Source organism: Hylobates moloch, unplaced genomic scaffold (assembly GCF_009828535.3).
Source record: "Hylobates moloch isolate HMO894 unplaced genomic scaffold, HMol_V3 SCAFFOLD_12, whole genome shotgun sequence".
Classification (NCBI taxonomy): Eukaryota; Metazoa; Chordata; class Mammalia; order Primates; family Hylobatidae; genus Hylobates; species Hylobates moloch.
The window spans coordinates 100,096,553-100,116,250 of NW_026652287.1; the positions used below are offsets into that span (position 1 = coordinate 100,096,553).

The window sequence follows — 19,698 nt, forward strand, 5'->3', positions numbered from 1 at the left end:
AATAGAGACTATGTATAGATACATACATATGTAGTAAAACTATTTTTTAAAATCCACACATGAATGACAATAATCAAATACAGAATATTGGCTACCTCTGTAAAGGGAAAGAAGAATAGGATTAATAACAGAGGATTTGGCTGGGCACGGTGGCTCACGCCTGTAATCCCAGCACTGTGGGAGGCTGAGGTGGGAAGATCACTTGAGGTCAGGAGTTTGAGACCAGCCTGGCCAACATGGTGAAACCCTAACTCTACTAAAAATACAAAAATTAGCCATGTGTGGTAGCACATGCCTGTAATCCGAGCTACTAGGGAGGCTGAGATGGGAGAATTGCTTGAACCTGGGAGATGGAGACTGCAGTGAGCCGAGAGTGCACCAGTGCACTCCAGACGGGGCAACAGGGTGAGACTCTGTCTGGAAAAAAAAAAGAGGATTTTAATTGTATCTGTAATGTTTTGTTTTTTAAAATGCAGTGGAAAAATGACAAAACTATAAAAATGAGTCATGGCTATCTGAGTAATCAATATACTTGCCTGTGTGCTAAAAATATTTCATTAAAAGTTTTAAAAACTAGGTTGGGATTTCTGTTTCCGGTGAAGATGGAATAACAGGAACTAGATTTACCTTCCGCCGTGAAAACTAAAGAACTGAAAAAAGTATAGAAACCGTGGTTTTCGGTCATTGGCCATCAGGCAGCAAAGGACAGTGATCCTGAGAGGGAGAAAGCCAATGAGGTAAGCCCACCTTACTGCCCGGGGACAGTTTCCAGGCCAGGGTGCAGGCAAGGGGCACCCAGGAGGAGCCCAGCATCTCTGAGCTGAGAAGATAGAGTGGGGAGTCTCAAGGCAGTTGCAGCTCACAGAGCAGAGTAATAAAGAGAAGGGGGCTGCACAGAGGGAGTGTTGCAGAGATCTTAGATGGTCCCCCAAATCTTCAACTGAGTACTGATCGGTGCTTGCATGTAAGAAAGCTATCTGAGAACAGAGAAAGAACCCCCTGAGAGAAGCAAAGTAAACAATCCCCGAGCCTCACACAGGACTGGAAATAGTGCCTAGTCTCCCCAGACAGAGTGGAAAACCTCATGATTCACAGGGCATCCGAAAGAGTACTCGGAAAGGCTACCAACAGTATCCCTAGAGCCTACTCTCATCTTACCTAGCAAAGCTTAAAAGCAAACTTCAAAAGGATCAAACTGTTTGAGTAATTTAATACATCCAAGAACAAAGCTCAAGAATATTTATAGCAACACCAAAAAATCCAGCACACAAAAAGGTAAAATTCACAATAGCTGGTATCCAGTTTTAAAAATGACCAGGCATGCAAGAAGTGGGAAGTACAACTCATAATGAGGAAAACAATCAATCAACAGAAACAGGCCAGAAACAACAAATGATAACATTAGCAGACAGGGACTCTAAAAGTTCTAACTGTATTCTTCATGTTCTCAGAGCTAGAAAAAAAATGAACATCTTAGAGACATGGAAGATATTTTTTTAAAAACAGATTTAAATCAAATTTCTAAAGATAAAACTACAATGCCTATGATGAAAAATATGCTAAATGGGAATAAGAGCAGACTAGACATTGTAGAAGGAAAGACTAGTGAATTTGATGACCCTGCAATAGAAATGACCTAAAGTGAAACAGAAAAAAAGACAAAAGAAACAAAGGAAGGAAGGATGGATGGATGGATGGATGGATGGATGGATGGACAAATGAGCCAGTCACTGAAGGAGAAGGGAGGAGATGGAATAAAAGTATATGAAGAAATAATGACCAAAAAATTTTCCAAATTTGATGAAAACTATAAACTCACAGATTAAAGAAGCTCAACAAACTTCAAGCACAAGAATCATGAAGAAAACTGTATCAAGGCATATGATAACCAAATTGCTTAATATAAATAATATTTAAAGTTGTAAGTATAATCTTAATTTGCAAAAGAGATAAAGGAATAGTCAAATTTGAAAAGTTAAACTGTCAAAAGATGAAGAGACATCTTAAATTAATTCATTTGAGCAGCCAGTAAGTGGAGTGGTGAGGAAGAGAACATGCTCACATGAACCACCTACTTATATGCACACATACACATATGCTTATATCCTCTTACTTCATAGAGCCGTACTCATTGAATACTACTCAGCAAAAAAAGGGATGAAATACGAAAACACCAAACAATATAAATAAGTCTCCAAAAGGTTAAGTGAAAGACGACACACAGGCCAGGCACGGTGGCTCATGCCTGTAATCCCAGCACTTTGGGAAGCCGAGGCAGGTGGATCACGAGGTCAGGAGATCGAGACCATCCTGGCTAACACAGTGAAATCCCATCTCTACTAAAAAATACAAAAAAATTAGCCGGACGTGGTGGCGGGTGCCTGTAATCCCAGCTACTCGGGAGGCTGAGGCAGGAGAGTGGTGTGAACCAGGGAGGCAGAGCTTGCAGTGAGCCGAGATTGCACCACTGCACTCCAGCCTGGGTGACAGAGCGAGACTCCATCTCAAAAAAAAAAAAAAAAGAAGACACACAGGAGACTACATAGAGTAGGATTCCATTTATATAAAATTTTTTGTAAGTCAAAGCTATAATGACAGAAAGCAGATCAGAGGTTGTCCAGGGCCAGGGATTAAGGAAAAGGATCAACTGCAATAGAGTGTGAAGGCATTTTTAAAGGTGATGGAAATGTTCTATTTATCTTGATTATGGAGGTGTTTACATCAATGTGTATAATTTCTAAAATTCATCAGCCTATTCACCTAAAATAAGTGAACTTATTGGAGGTAAATTATACCTCAATGAAGTTACTAAAATAAACATGCAAATAAACACAGAAGAGGAAGAAATGTATAATGTGGTGTTTTCTGAGGTAGATTAAACGTAAGGAGGGAAAAGGTGGTTTCATCTCTAGTTTGAATCAGGCAGATGATGTTCTCATGTAAAATAGTCATTTCTCAATGTGTATGGTTTTTTGTTTTTGTTTTTTTGAGATGGATTTCAGTCTTGTTGCCCAGGCTGGAGTGCAGTGGTGCGATCTTGGCTCACTGCAACCTCTACCTCCCGGGTTCATGTGATTCTCCTGCCTCAACCTCCCCAGTAGCTGGGATTACAGGCGCCTGCCACCACTCCCAGCTAATTTTTGTATTTCTAGGAGAGACAGGGTTTCACCATGTTGGCCAGGCTGGTCTCAAACTCCTGAACTCGTGATCTGCCTGCCTTGGCCTCCCAAAGTGCTGGGATTACAAGCGTGAGCCACTGCACCCCGCCCCTCAATGTGTTTTTTAAAGCATATCGTGTTTCCTTTTTACTTGTACTTTAAACATTCAGAAGAATGCAGAGAAATTACATAACACACTTACGTTCTCATCACACTGTTACAACATGTGAATGTATAACCTTTTGCTAACTGCTTTAACAAAGAGTCACTGTTTAGAACTCATATTCACTTTCTCATGGCTTATTTACTTAGGACCAAGACGGAGCTGGTCAACAACATAAAGCATCTTGCACATGCTATTTATTTCCTAACTCTCTTCCAGAGCCTGGCATTGTGCCACACATCTTCATAGAACACTGCATAAAAGGATTCGAGTCAATTCCCATGTAACCTAATGAGCAAGATACTGTATAAAGTCTGATTTTATAAAAATTATAAAAGTGTAGAGAAAGCTATTTCAAAATAGCTTCTCAGGAAGAAAACCCTCACAAATGCTTGCTATACTTTTGCTCGTTTTTTTGACACGCAGCTGGACTCACTGTACGATGACGTTTCAGTGGCCCTGCCTACGGCAAGGATCTCACAACAGCCTTCTCTTAGGTGGTATGTGACTACTAACACCATCAATTTTAGGAATTCAGTTCTCCTTGCCACTTGCCCTAGCCATCAAACTGTGCTCCTTGGCTCTGGTTCCTAAAGGGGGAATGCAGGAAAGAGGAGTAAGAACAGGGGCACCCCACATGGCCTGGGGAGAAAGAACAGCAATTTCAATGACTTAGAACTGCCACACACCCTCCTTCCTCCCACAGTGGTTCTGTGTTTGCAGCCTGTCGCAAGCCGACTCACACAAAGCTGTGCTCTAACCTGCAGCTGAGGGACAGCCTTGCTGGGGGTGCAGTGCCACTTGCCAAGCCCTGGGTAACACAGAAATGGAATCAGGCTCAAAGTGAAAGCCTCTTGAAGCTGAAACACTATATAGCCAATTCCTGTTTTAGCTCTTATGTGGCGAAACCCAATTCTGGGACTGTGCAACCAGGGGGTCATTAGGGTGCAGACTTTTCAGACACACTCACCCCCATCTGCCCTGGCCCACAGAGGCCTCGGTGGTGACCATGTGTCCTGCCTGTGCATTCTACTGCGGAGCTCACAGCTGCTTTAAATGGAGGCTATTTTTTTAAGCTGGTGTTAGAGTCTGTTCTATGGCAGTATCTGCTGTTTAAAGATCCCAATTTCATTTGACAGATCTTTGAGAGGGCCTTCTGTGTTCTCCCAGGCATTGTGCTAGGTGCCCACCTATAAACACTCAGCTGCTCTGAAATAGAAAGTGCCAGCAAGCAGCAAAACAGCAGCTTGGTAGGGGCTGTGTTCAGCCTGAGCTTTTTTTAAACAAATACCAGCGATCTGTGTCATCGTTAAGAAAACTGCTTTCTATGCTTACATATTTCAGATGGAAGTCTGAACAGTTTAAAAATGTCTTAACTGAAACAGTAGTAATTTTTTTGACATGCGTTTTTTGACATGCGTTTGAATTCTGATAACCAGCTAGAATTTACGAGTTGACAGAAATGTTGGGAAACGTTCCATCAAACCTCTTCCGAGTTAACTCCTCCACAAACTGCCTGCATAGCCACATTTTAGGCAATGCCACAACCTCTTCAGCAGCGGGATGACATGGCCGAGGCAGAGGGTTTGTGCCTCTACCACAAACACACAACTAAGAAGGCAGGCCAAATGGGGAATCTGTCAGGTGGCAGGCCTGCAAGCCAGAGGTCACTTGCTATGGTTTGAACGTGTGAACGTTCGTGCCACTTGCTATGGCACGAACCTGCCAGGACTTCGTGCACAGGAGGGAGGTAGGCTACCACTGCTGCCAGCTCCCTCCCTCCTTCCAGACTACAGGCCCTGTTGAGGGAAACAAAGGTTGGGGGTGCAGGGAGGAGGTTGTTGGGGGGGTTTCCTCTGTAGCCATACCAATAAAGTTGACTCAGTATTTCCTCCTCCACAAATTAATTCCTCAAATATATTCTCACAAGGACACAGATATACATACATATATACACACATAAGGATACCAGAAAAATGCTATTTGAAATGACAAAAAAGTAGAAACAAGCAGATGTCCATGGCTAGGAAACTGGTTAAATTAGGGCACATTCATATAACTGAACTCTGTTAGAACAAGAGCTCTAATAAAGACTAACAAGTGAAGACATTCCAGATGAGTGCCTATATAATGCCCCAGTTCAAAGGGGCACGGCAAGTGGCCCTACACTCCCCACCATTGCTAACCCCTCCTGACTCACCTGCAGGTAAGAGCACAGCTTTGGAACAAGTGGGCCTCATGACATGGTAAATATAAAGAAACTGTGTTTGAAGGAAGAGTGAGTAGAATTCTAAGTCACTGAAATAGCTATACACTAAAACAGTGGATACTGTATGATCTCTCTGTGTAGACCACATATACACTGAGCAAATTTCAGGGTGCATACATAACCAATTTCAGTTCTAGTGGTGAATTCTGGGAAGTGGACTTAGAAGGACTTTCACTTTTAACTGTGCACCCCTCAGCAATGGCTGATTTTTCTTTTTATACGCATGCATGCCTTTTACAATGAAGTACAAACACACAACTAAGAAGGCAGGCCAAATGGGGAATCTGTCAGGTGGCAGGCCTGCAAGCCAGAGGTCACTTGCTATGGTTTGAACGTCCCCTCCAAAACTCATGTTGAAATGTAATTGTCACTGTGATAGTATTAAGAGGTGGAACCATTAAGAGGTGATTAGGCCATGAAGGCTCAGTCCTCACTAATGGATTAACGCTGTTATCTCAGGAGTGGGCCTAGATTCAACTGCAGAAGAGGAGATGGCAATGTGGCCAGGGAAGCAGAGATTACAGCAAGCCAGCCATAGACCAAGGAATGCCAGCAGCCACCAGAAGCTGGAAGAGGCCCAGAACCGACTCTGTCCTGGAGCCTCCAAAGAAACCAAAACCAGTCCTGTCGACACCTGAACTTAGGCCTAGTGAAGCTGATTGTGAACTTCTGGCCTCCCAAACTATCAGAGAATATGTGTTGTTTTAAACCATCAAGTTTATGGTAACTTGTTACAGCAGCCACAGCAAATTAATACAATCACTCTCTAATAAGCTATTGCCCTTCAAACCAAGGACTTTGAGAGGCTGCTTTCTGCTGTGGTCCAGGCTTCAGGTGGCATTCAAGTTTGGAGCATTAATGTCCAAAGTCAGAATATATTTACTTCTGATATGATGTCTTTTGATCCTGAGGATCTGGGAGGGTGTCATCAGAAAGACCCTTTCCAAAATACTCTAGACATTTACCTGGACAGATGAGTACATCATCCTTCCAATTCTAACACATTAGAGCAAACACCTAATAAAACATGCACAGCCTCAAATAAACCAAACATCTAAGAAACAATACTCTTGTTGTAGAACTTTCAGACAGGTATAGCTCCACTGGTTCCCTACTGCCCAAAGGGCAGACACCCCTACCCCTTCACTCTGGGTTCCCTGGCGTCCTCAGCTCCTCTTCTATCCTCACCCCCTTAAGCATCCTATGCACCGGGCACGAGAACCCATGCCACTTGTGAGACACACCCTGTTTTGACTTCCTTGCCTCTGCACGGGTGTCCTTGAACTTGCATTTCCCTTTGGTCAGTCCCTCTCCATCTCTCAAGCCCTTTAACTCAAAACTTATCTTCACAGCAAAACCATCACTAGCCTCTCCCAAAACCCACACCGCAAAGAATAAGCCATTTATTCTGGTGCACCCCGGGAGGCTGTGACATGCTGGGTTCAGCCTTGAACTGCACCCTACGGCACCTGTGGCAGAGGACTCACAGGCCTTGCCTGCCTGTCTTCCTGAGAACCCTTCAAACTGCTGAAGGCAGGGAGGAACAGCCTCTTATCCAAGGGAACAACCTCAGCCCCATCCCACAATAGCGGGGAGAGGAAGATGCAGTGGGGAGGGAGGGAGCGCCAGCTGCACAGCCAGGCAGTCCTGCAGAATGGGCTTCTCTAAACTTGAGTGGTGACCCACTGGGGGCCAGGATATCAAATTAAGAAGATATGAAATCAATTTTGAGGGAACAAGCATTTTTTTTTTTAGTATTAAAAGAGAAAATAGTACTTAGCTTTACTATATGTAGCAGTGACATTTTTCTTTCAGTTTTATGTACACACCGACAGTATACATTTATATACAAACGTGTATTATCTGCTGTCAGTTCCCAGTCAAAAAAGTGAACAACACTGTGTCCGAAGGTAACATCTTCCCAGTGCGTCCAGAATTGGTTCCTTCTGGTGTGTTCTCAGTCTCGCCAACTTCAAGAATGAAGCTGCGGACCTTTGCAGTGAGTGTTGCAGCTCTTAAAGGTGGCACGGACCCAAAGAGTGAGCAGCAGCAAGATTTATGATGAAGAGCGAAAGAACAAAGCTTCCACAGCGTGGAAGGGGACCCGAGCAGGTTGCCGCTGCTGGGTGGGGTGGCCAGCTTTTATTCCCTTATTTGTCCCCGCCCATGTCCTGCTCATTGATCCATTTTACAGAGCGCTGATTGGTCCACTTTACACAGTGCTGATTGGTGCATTTACAATCCTTTAGCTAGACACAGAGCACTGATTGGTGCGTTTTTACAGAGTGCTGATTGGTGCATTTACAATCCTTTAGCTAGACATAGAGTGCTCATTGGTGCATTTTTACAAAGTGCTGATTGGTGCATTTACAATCCTTTAGCTAGACACAGAGTGCTGACTGGTGTGTTTACAATCCTCTAGCTAGACAGAAAAGTTCTCCAAGTCCCACTGGACCCAGGAAGTCCAGCTGGCTTCACCGCTCACCAGGAGGCCAAACAAAAAGGACGGTGCTGAGAGGAACCGTCGTCCTGCTAGGGAAGGGAGTGTGGCACAAAGGCAGGTGGGTGTGGGCAGACCCCCCCTGCCACGGGTGTGCAGGGCAGAGGATGACGAGCCCCAAGCAGCAGGAGCAGGAGCAGTAGAGCAACTCTGCCCCTGAAAGGGTCTGGAGCCTTCCCTCATCACTCTTCCTCAAGTTGGTGCTGGACACCCACCATGTGTCAGGCCTTGTGAGGTGCTGGGGTAAACTGGAGACAAGACAGACAGGGTCCCTGCCCCATGGAGCTCCCATGGTTTAGCTTGCAAGGGAGCTAGAGACCACAGATGAGTACACAAAGAAATACAGTAACTACAGGCAGCGGTAAGGGCTGTGAAGGAGAAGCACGGCAGTGAGGAGTGGGAGGAACAGGGAAGGCTTCTCTGAAGAACGAGCAGAAGTCACCAGAGAAAAGAGAGCCTACCCTGCAAAGGGACAGCCTGAGGCAGGGCCTGTCAGGAAGACGATACATCTGAAGAACTGCAAGAAGTCAAGTGGGGCTGCAACAGAGGAAATGACAGGTGTCAGACCCCATGGGACCCTGAAGGCCGTGTTCAGCAGCACAGCCTTCGGCCTAAAGCAATGAGAGGCCTGTGAAAGGCTGAGGCAGTAGATGGAATTGGTTCAGGTCCCTTAGAATTGGGTCCCTGCAACAGGTGGACCCAGGACCGGCAGATAATGCAGACAGGTGCCCCTCCTCAGCCCCCAACTCTAAATACAACAGAAGTCATGGCTCGATTGCTCCCTTGGTGGCCCTGGACAAGAGAGGCTGAAGTTCTCTGAGCCTCAGCTTCCCATGCTGAGTCATGGTGAAAGGTCTCTGAGTCTACAGGCCGAAGCCACTGCTCCTCTCACGACTGCGGTGATTTCCATACGCAGTGTCATGCAACGGCGGCCCTTCTGATATGTGGGGCCCTGGGAGTGTGTGAACTGATAGAGACCAAGAGGACTGACGGGACACAACTGCTAAGCACAACCTCATGCTCCTCGGAGCTATCAAAGAAGACCAGGCACCAATGCAGCAACACACACACACAGCCCAGCCAACTTCCCGCAACTGCTGAAACTCCACAGGCCCAAAAGCAAGTCGCCTTCCTTCCTGGTTCCTTCTCCAGAAGGCCTGGCTTTAAAAATATCAATGTGAGGCAGCAGCATGGTGACTACATGCCTTGTCTTTCTTGGCAGACAGAGCCATGCCTTCCAATGAGGAAAATTACAAATAACCACGTTACGGCTCCTGGACAGGAACAACTTCCCCCAATTCACCAAACACCTGGGTGCCTGCTTTGGGCTGGTTTGGGCCCTCTGCTGCAAACGGGGGCTGAAGAAACGAGTCACTGTCATGACTTTACAGTCCTACTAAAACCATAATAGATTCTTGGTAACCCCCACCATGCTCACAGATAACTCTTTCTACCAGGCCTGAGTGGTAGAATGAAGTAAAACTAAGAGTCAGAGCAGGGCCAACTGCAGGGCCCACAGAAGACCTATGGGAGGGAGGCCTGGAAGGAAGAGCACACCTTCCCGGCCAGCTCAGCCCTCACAACTGCTCTTGAGAAAGGCACCCTGTCCACTCGACTCAAGGGAGTGGAGACGCACTTCACCTACCGGCTCAAAAGAGTCAGAGGGGCAACAGTGGCAGCAATGCCAGCAGGCCTGGGTTGTGTAGCCACCATTTACAGAGCACTTACTGTGTCCGGAATTGGTGGGTTCTTGGTCTCACTGACTTCAAGAATGAAGCCGCGGACCCTCGCGGTGAGTGTTACAGCTCTTAAGGTGGCACGTCTGGAGTTTGTTCCTTCTGATGTTCGGATGAGTTCGGAGTTTCTTCCTTCTGGTGGGTTTGTGGTCTCGCTGGCTCAGGAGTGAAGCTGCAGACCTTCGCAGTGTTATAGCTCTTAAGGTGGTGCGTCTGGAACTGTTGTGAGTGTTACAGCTCATAAAAGCAGTGTGGACCCAAAGAGTGAGCAGTAGCAAGATTTATTGCAAAGAGCAAAAGAACAAAGCTTCCACATTGTGGAAGGGGACCAGAGCGGGTTGCCGCTGCTGGCTCGGGCAGCCTGCTTTTATTCTCTTATCTGGCCCCACCCACGTCCTGCTGATTGGTAGAGCCGAGTGGTCTGTTCTGACAGGGTGCTGATGGTGCGTTCACCATCCCTGAGCTAGACATAAAAGTCCTCCACGTCCCCATCAGATCAGTTAGATACAGAGTATCAACACAAAGGTTCTCCAAGGCCCCACCAGAGCAACTAGACACAGAGTGTTGATTGGTGCATTCACAGACCCTGAGCTAGACACAGGGTGCTGATTGGTGTGTCTGCAAACCTTGAGCTAGATACAGAGTGCTGATTGGTGTATTTACAATCCTTGAGCTAGACATAAAGGTTCTCCAAGGCCCCACCAGATCAGCTAGATACGTCGCTAGAGCAGTGTCAATTGGTGCATTCACAGACCCTGAGCTAGACACAGGGTGCTGATTGGTGTATTTACAATCCCTGAGCTACACATAAAGGTTCTCCACATCTCCACCAGACTCAGGAGCCCAGCTGGCTTCACCCAGTGGATCCTGCACCGGGGCTGCAGGTGGAGCTGCCTGCCAGTCCCGCGCCGTGCGCTCGCACTCCTCAGCCCTTGGGTGGTCAATGGGACTGGGTGCCGTGGAGCAGGGGGTGGCGCTCGTCGGGGAGGCTCCGGCCGCACAAGAGCCCATGGAGGGAGTGGGAGGCTCAGGCATGGCAGGCTGCAGGTCCCCAGCCCTGCCCCATGGGAAGGCAGCCAAAGCCTGGTGAGAAATCGAGCACAGCGCCGGTGGGCTGGCACTGCTGGGGGACCCAGTACACCCACTGCAGCCGCTGGCCCGGGTGCTAAGCCCCTCATTGCCCGGGGCCAGCAGGGCCTGCCGGCTGCTCCAAGTGAGCGGCCCGCCAAGCCCATGCTCACCCGGAACTCCAGCTGGCCTGCAAGCGCCGCGCGCAGCCCTGGTTCCCGTTCGTGCCTCTCCCTCCACACCTCCCTGCAAGCTGAGGGAGCCAGCTCCCGCCTTGGCCAGCCCAGAAAGGGGCTCCCACAGTGCAGTGGTGGGCTGAAGGGCTCCTCAAGTGCTGCCAAAGTGGGAGCCCAGGCAGAGGAGGCGCCGAGAGCAAGTGAGGGCCGTGAGGACTGGCAGCACGCTATCACCTCTCATTACAATCAGTCAGGCAGTGTGCTAGGCATTTCTTATTTGTAACCTTAACAACACTCTCACTAATCCAGAGGGGGAGAGGCTTACACACACACACACACACTGTCTCCAAGAGGATATGAGGGCTTAAAGCTTGGGTTAGGCAACAAGCATCTGGCATCCTCTAAGCATGAAAGGCATAGTAGTGAACTACACTGACAAAATCTCCTCCTAGGAGGTGATGCTCTAGTAGGACACAACAGCAGATGCTCAAAGACTCGATCAGGGAGCAAAACCATCCTGAATCTCTAGCCGACTGAGGGCCCCCTGTGCTGGCTGGTGAGCTACTGCCTACTGGACAATCATGAAAGCCACAGTCTCCCTAGGGATCCTCTCAGCTCCTTGCCCCTCACATGGTCTCACACATCCGAGTGCTCAGGATGTTTACTGAACTGAGCACTCCAGGCAGAGTATTTCACAGAACACTAGTTAGAAGCCACTAACTAGTCACGACTACCTAGTTTACCATTTCCACAATGCATTCACTCTGTGAAAGCAAACGAAACCCAGCTGAGGGCTGGCCTGATCACATATAGGTAAACACCCAATCAAATATCATTAAGACCCCACTACATAAATACCAGAACTGAAAATTGCTAATGAAAATGCCTTTCCCTCTCCCAATCTGAGATACAATGGCAGGGTCCTTTTCTTTCTTTAGAGGAAGGGGGTGTTACTGTTTGTATTTTGTTCTGACTGGAGGTAGGAAGTCTGCACCCCAGTGCCTCAAAGGTAAAAGCATCTGTCCAAGGAGACCTGTCTACCCCCATCAGATGCCTCAGTGAGGTGGGAGCTGGTACACCTCCACCCCGAATGCATCTGACTCCTCCTTTCATTTCTCAAGAAATTCTTATCTCCATGGCAGAAGGAAACTGGCAATATGCATACGAGCAAAGCAAGTGCAGCAGGAGAGAAGTCAATGCTAGGGCCATTAGGAATGCTTCAGGAAAGGAAGTCCACCAGGGTGGGGCTGGCCCCAGCCACACCTACCTGCCAAAGAGAGCTTCATCCATCACAGCACTCCCAACTCAGAAACAATTAAGAAGCAACTGCTCCAAATAGGTTCAGCTTTGCATTTATCTACTTTTAAATCTGTTTGCCAGTACATAACATATAAATACTTCAATGCTTCATACACAAACAAGATAATCCTCCAACCTAGTTAAATAAAAATACTAGGCATGACCAAACCATCAATACCATGGTCTGAATGTCTGTGTCCCCACAAAATTCCTATGTTGAGACCTGGTCCCCAAGATAATAGTAGTAAGAGTGAAGCCTCGTGGGAAGTGATTAAGTCATGAGGGCAGAGCCCTCTGGAATGAGATCAGGGTCCTTATAGAAGAGGCCAGAGTGGTAAAAGGGATTTCAGGAGAAAAATACACTTAGCTAGGTAGCTAGATACATACATACATATATATGTATGTGTGTGTGTGTGTGTGTATATATATATATATATATATATATGTCTACCCCCATCAGATACCTCAGTGAGGTGGGAGCTGGTACACCTCCACCCCAAATGCATCTGACTCCTCCTTTCATTTCTCAAGAAATTCTTATCTCCATGGCAGAAGGAAACTGGCAATATGCATACAATCAAAGCAAGTGCAGCAGGAGAGAAGTCAATGCTAGGGCCATTAGGAATGCTTCAGGAAAGGAAGTCCACATATATGTATGTGTGTGTATATATATATGTATAAGTCCATATATATGTATGTATATATATGTATGTGTATATATACATATATGTATGTATAGATATGTGTGTATGTATACATATATGTGTGTATACATATATGTGTGTATGTATACATATGTGTGTATACATATATGTGTGTATTATACATATGTATAATACATACATATATATGTATAATACATACATATATATGTATAATACATACATATATATGTATACATAGATGGAGGCCCCAGAGGGAACTTGTCTGTCCCTTCTGCTGTGAGAACACTCCTAGAAGGCATCATCTCTAAAACAGAGAGTGAGCCCCCACCAGACACCAAATCTGCTACTGTCTTCATCTTGGACTTCCCAGCCTCCAGAACTATGAGAAATAAATTTCTGTTGTTCATAAGCTACTTTGTCTATGGTATTTTATCACAGCAGCCCAAATAAACAAAGACAATCAATTTGGGAGAAGAAGAAGAAAGAAAAAAACTATTTGTCAAACTCTGCTTAAAACTCTTCACTGACTCTGTAGCTCTTAGGACAAAGACCAAAATCCTGCCCTGGCCCAAGCCCTGCCTCTTCCAAAGACTATGTCCCCTTTACCCCTAGCTGCCACCAGGCACTCCTTGAGTCCCACATGCAACCAGCACCCCCACCTAAAGGCCTCTGTTTATGCCACTTCCTCTCCCTAGAACACTTTACTCCCCCTCTCCACACCCCCCAGTCAACACCAACTCATCCTTTGTGTCTCAGCTGGAATGTCGCTTCTCTGGGAAAGTCTTTCCTAGCCCTCCCCAACCCCTAAACCACATCAAGATCCTGAATATACATGCACTGCCTCTCTTTCCTTTCAAACTCTCTAGCACTGGTTGGTGTTTGTTATATTTTATTAATATCTGTTCCCTGGATACTGGCAGATCCACGAGGACAGGGACTATCTTGTCCAGTCATATCCCTAGTGCCTAATCACACACAGTGAGTGACTGAGTGGGAAGCTCCCGAGGCCCTCCTAGAACGCAAGTCAGCGAACTACAGCCTGGGGTCATTTCCAGCCTCTGCCTATTTCTGTACAATCTACAAGCCAAGAATGGTTTTAACATTTTTATTTTGCTATTTTGTTTTTTTGAAACAAAAAACAAACAAAAAACAGCCTGTCACCCAGGGTGGAGTACAGTGGTGCAAACACAGCTCACTGCAATCTCTACCTCTTGGGCTCAAGCAATCCTGTCTCAGCCTCCTAAGTAGCTGGGACTACAGACATTTGCCACCACATCTGGCCAGTTTTAAAATTTTTGTAGAGATGGGGTCTCACTTTGTTGCCCAGGTTGGTCTTGATCTCTTGGGCTCAAGTGATCCTCCCACTTTGGCCTCCCAAAGTGCTGGGAGGAATACCGGAGTGAGCCACTGTGCCCAGCTAACATTTTTAAATGGCTGAAAACAATTAAAAGAATATTTTGTGAAATGTGAAAATTACATGAGATCCAAATTTCAGAGTACATAAGTAAAAATCAGAACGCAGCTATACTCATTCTACGGTTGTTTCTGTACTACTATGGCAGAATAGTGACAGAGATGGCAGAGTGTGCAAAACTATGGCAGAGTGTGCAAAATACTATGACAGAGATGTCAGAGTGTGCAAAATACTATGTGGCCTTTTACATAAAAAGTTTGCCCCTGCTGTAACAGTGTCCTTGAAGTCCTGACTATGGGCATGAAATACAAGAGACCTGAAAATACAGAACTGACTGTAAGTAAGCTCTCTCCTCTGGGGAAGGGTGAGTCATATGACCCCCTTTTGGATTCCCAGTATCTCTTCTGTTCAGTGGGCATCTACTGAATGGCTGCTTCCTCTATGACATGAGGCAAGAATGGCATGTAATACATCTATACATTTGGGAGTTCTGGCTGATCAGTTCTAAAGGGTCACCAAAACCAGTGCTTACTGGGTAACCATTTTCTATTCATTCATTCAACAAGTGTCTACCTGGGCACCATACCTTAGTCAGTTTAGGCTGCTATAACAAAAACACCACAGACTGAGTGGCTTAAACAACACAAATTTACTCCTTAGCTCTGGAGACTAGAATGTCCAAAATCAAGGTGCTGGTCAATTTGGTTCCTGGCAAGGGCCCTCTTCCTGGTTTGCAAAGGAATGCCTTTTCGCTGTATCCTCATAGGTGGAGAGGGAGATCATCTCTCCAGGGCCTCGTTTATAAGGGCACTAATACCATTCATGAAGGCTCCACCCTCATGACTTAATTACCTCCCAAAGGCCCCACTTCTAAATATCATCACATTGGGAGTTGGAGCGTCAACATATGAATTTTTCAGGAACACAAACACAAACACTGGTCAGTAGCAAGCCTCCTTTGTGCCAGATACTGTTGCGTGAACTGAGGATACAAACAGTCCTTAGGGAGCTCACCTCTGGCGGGTAGGGAATAGGTTGGGGACTCCCCTGCAATGAGGACTGTGTGAGAGGCAGTGGAAGATGGAATGCCATTGTGGTATCACAAGCACAATACTGGACTTGCCTTGAAGGAACTTACTAATTGGAAAGCCTTGAAAAGTTTAAGTCCCCATACCTTAAAGTTTAAATAATGCTTCAAGACTGAGCAGATGCCCCAGGGTAGAACAGCTTAGAAGAACCATACAGCAAAGAATGCTGGTTCACCACATCTATTTCGTACTGAACACACTCTGATTACCCAAGCCAATAAATGTTTGTCATTAAGAGCAATTTCAACAACATGGAATGCACACTCCCACAAAAGTGGACTAAGAATAGGTGTACATAACTATTCAGTTACGTGTGGCTCGGAAACCAACACACATGTCCATTTGAGCACCAAGCACCTACAAGAAGGGAGCAGAGGAAGGAAATCATTTGCTGACTGTCTGATGACACTCTCTTGCTCCAAAGACTGCAGAGATCTGGAAGAGCAAGGCTGTTTAAGCTTCACCCTCAGTCAATCACATGCTCTCCTTCCCCTAAGTGCCTCAGATTCCAGTAAAGCTCCACGAGAAGCCTCCAGCACCCCTACACACACAGAGAAACGCACACGGTAGCATCAGCCTCTGCTAGGCCCTTACAACAGTTTGCAGATATGTCCAGTAAAAGGTACTATGCATCCTGGTAAAGAACTGGGCAGTCAAATGTTCCTGGTGATACTCACTGTCCAAAAAGGACAGCTATCAAATACAGTAAAAGACTACCTTATCTGATCCAAAACAATTACTATCCAAAGTCAAAAAAAAGTAGACTTGTCAGACCAGACAATACAATCAGATATTCCACATTTTGGACAATCACTGTTCCTGGAGCCTCTACTTTCAGAGAGGGTCTGAGTCTAGCTTCATGACATCAGCAAAATTACCTACCCTCTCTAGCCTCTATTACCTCATCTGTAAAATAAGGCACCAGATCAGATCCCTAAGTTTTGGAATAGAGGAGTTTACCAAGAAATTCTTGTATCAGCTGTCATTAAGACTCACATAGCAAAACATTTTGGAAAAGCCCAACAAAACCACAGCTTCTCCAGAGAAGGCTCAAAGATGCTTTAAAATAAGAAAAATATATAACAATATAATAAGAAAATTGCTGATTTTTCTTTACTTTTTAACCCTCTGTGAAAAGAAATGGTATTTGTAAAATTACACACAACTAGCTGAAGTCTGAGCAGGGCTAAAACCTAACTTAAAAATCCTTAGAAATCAGGGTCTCCTCTATGGCTGGGCAGCCCTAAAGTGAAACATTAAGGCTTATGGGAATCAGTTCTTGGATCTGAAAGACGAAAAGGAAGATAAATCGGTAATTTCCTTACTTACCACCATAAAGTTTTTACTTCTAGAGCTCAAAAGAAATAATGGTACAATGAAATTTATCTTTCTTAAAACACACCCCTGGCCAGGCACAGTGGCTCATGCCTGTAATCCCAGCACTTCGGGAGGCCGAGGCAGGTGGATCACCTGAGGTTGGGAGTTCGAGACCAGACTGACCAACATGGAGAAACCCCATCTCTACTAAAAATACAAAAATTAAGTGGGCATGGTGGCACACACCTGTAATCCCAGCTACTTGGGAGGCTGAGGCAGCAGAATTGCTTGAACCTGGGAGGCAGAGGTTGCGGTGAGCTGAGATCATGCCATTGCACTCCAGCCTGGGCAACAAGAGCGAAACAACGTCTCAAAACAAACAAACAAACAAACAAAAAACACCCCTACTCTAAAACCCTGCTCCCTTCTTTTGGAAAGCCTTGCCTGTTTCCATTTCCATTGTTGTAAATAGCCAACACTTGAGGCCTCAGGTACTATCTTACTCTGTGACCAATTTAATTTTACATGTCAAAATATTCCTCCATTGTCAGTAACCCAAAGGAAAATATTTCCTTTTCTTAAAAAAAAAAAAGAAATACTCTGAACCTACAATGAGATGGATAGCAGCCAGGCACAGTGGCTCATGCCTGTAATCCAAGCACTTTGGGAGGCCGAGGCGGGTGGATCACCAGAGGTCAGGAGTTTGAGACCAGCCTGATCACCATGGTGAAACCCCATGTCTACTAAAGATACAACATTAGCCAGGCGTGATGGCGTATGCCTGTAATCCCAGCTACTTGGGAGGTTGAGGCAGGAGAATCACTTGAACCCGGGAGGTGGAGGTTTCAGTGAGCCGAGATCGTGCCATTGCACTCCAATCTAGGCAACAAGAGCAAAACTCTTGTCTCAAAAAAAAAAAAAAAGATGGATAGCATAACACAACAAACACTGATGCACCCACCACCCAGTCCAAGAAATAAAACACTGCAAAACAACAGTGGAAGCCACAAGGCACCAGCCCCAAGGCAGCCATTCCCAGTAACATCCCCCCTCTTCCCATCAGAGGCAACCACCACCTAGAAACCAGAGCTCATCACCCGCTTGCATCTCTTCCCCTCCTGACACAGTATATATCCTTACGATCTGCAGCACTATTTTACGTGATCTTCTTAACCTTTCTATAAATGGTATCATTCTGAACAGAATCAGTCTGTAACTTATTTCTTGCTCAATTTTATGTTTGTGAGAGTAATCCACATTGACACTTATAGCTCTAGTTCCTTTGTTTACTACCACATAATATGCCATTATATGAATATACTACATATTTGGCCAAAAACACTGCTTGATGTTTCATATGCCATGTAGTGCCTACTATTTTCCATACCACTATGGAAAATTTGCCAGCCATTTCCATAACATTCTCCAGAATCCTCACAACCACTAATGAGAAAGGTAAGATTCCCACTGAAGATGAGGAATGAGAAGACCAAAGAGGAACTGGGACGTAGCGTAACTTGTCCAATACGTGTGAGCAGCAGACTCCTGCTTCAAGTTCAAGCCCATCCAAGTCTAAAGCCACGCTCCTGACAATATGCCTTGTAACCCCATTTATGTAGATTCAGATTTTCTTTTTAAGGCTCTACAGTCATCTGAGAAAAATCTGAAACATGACGCTCTATTTTCTTTGTTAACAAATACCCTACAGGAAATTCACCTGACATGGGGACAGTCCGTGTATACGCTGAGGAAGAGCCTCTACCTTTGGCAAAGGTCCTCCACTGGGGTCATTCCCACGTTTATACAGGCGCAAAGTAAGCCTGAGTAGGACTGCAACCCTAGTTGGCTTCCTTCGGGGAAATTGGCTGCACCCACTTACAGACAGGACAGAGGAGCCCAAGAGAAGATGGGAAACAGATCCTGCTTGAATTGGCAAAAGCTGAGTCGACAAAGCTCTGAGAACATCTCCAGGGGCAGCTCCAGCTGTTAGCAGCTCTGGAGGTCCGAGGAACAGTCCTGTACTCACAAGGCCAAGATCCTGCCTACTCTGCTCTCCGCATGGCCAGCTTTAAGAGTGCTTTCATACATCCCAGCCCAACCCTGCTGCCCTGGAGAAAGCTGAGCCTGCAATGCAGAAAAGGAGTGAGAGTGAAGATGGAGGTTCACAGGAACCAGGCAGGGAGCACAGCCTGGAGAAAGGATACTGGGCTCCAGGCCTGGGCCCAGATCCCTCCAGGTGCTTGAAGCAGGTGGACCCCTAGGAGGTGACAGAGTCTAGCCCGCTAAGGACTCCCAAGGAAAGGGGAGGCCTCTCAGCACCAGGACTCCTCACTCTACTCTCCTGCTTCTGCATTATTTTTCCCATTATGTCTCTTCGCTGGAGGATTAAAAGAGCCTCAAAGGAGAAGGCCTAACTGGCTTCAGTAACCCCCTCCCACCTCTCCTGGACAAAACAAGGAGCAAGAAAAGAGGCTCTGCCACTTACTGGCTGTGTAACCTTAGCTGGAGCATCCCTGCCCACTCTTGGGGGAAATGTAGTGGAATATCTCTAAGGGCCCTGCCATTTCTGACTCTTTGTCTATAGTGCTAAATGCACTGTGGCTCACGTCTGGAATCCCGGGAAGATGGGTGGAGAGGACGGTTTGAGCCCAGGAGTTCGAGACTAGCCTGAGCAACATAGCGAGACCCCCATCTCCACACACACACAAAAAACAAAAAAACAAAAAAAAAACATTTTTTAAATTAGCCAGGCGTGGGCCCGCACCTGTGGTCCTGGCTACTTGGGAGGCTCAGGTGGGAGGATCACTTGAGCCCAGGCATCAAGGCTGCAGTTAGGTGAGATCAC

General features: G+C 46.1%; 1 long non-coding RNA gene across 1 annotated transcript; it reads left to right on the forward strand.

The window, feature by feature from the left end:
* Window positions 1-569: 569 nt before the first annotated feature.
* LOC131380864 (uncharacterized) lies at window positions 570-6,423 on the forward strand. The gene is made up of 3 exons (XR_009209106.1): window positions 570-737; window positions 3,748-3,821; window positions 6,050-6,423. It is a non-coding gene; the product is annotated as an uncharacterized LOC131380864 (long non-coding RNA).
* The last annotated feature ends 13,275 nt before the right edge of the window (window positions 6,424-19,698 follow it).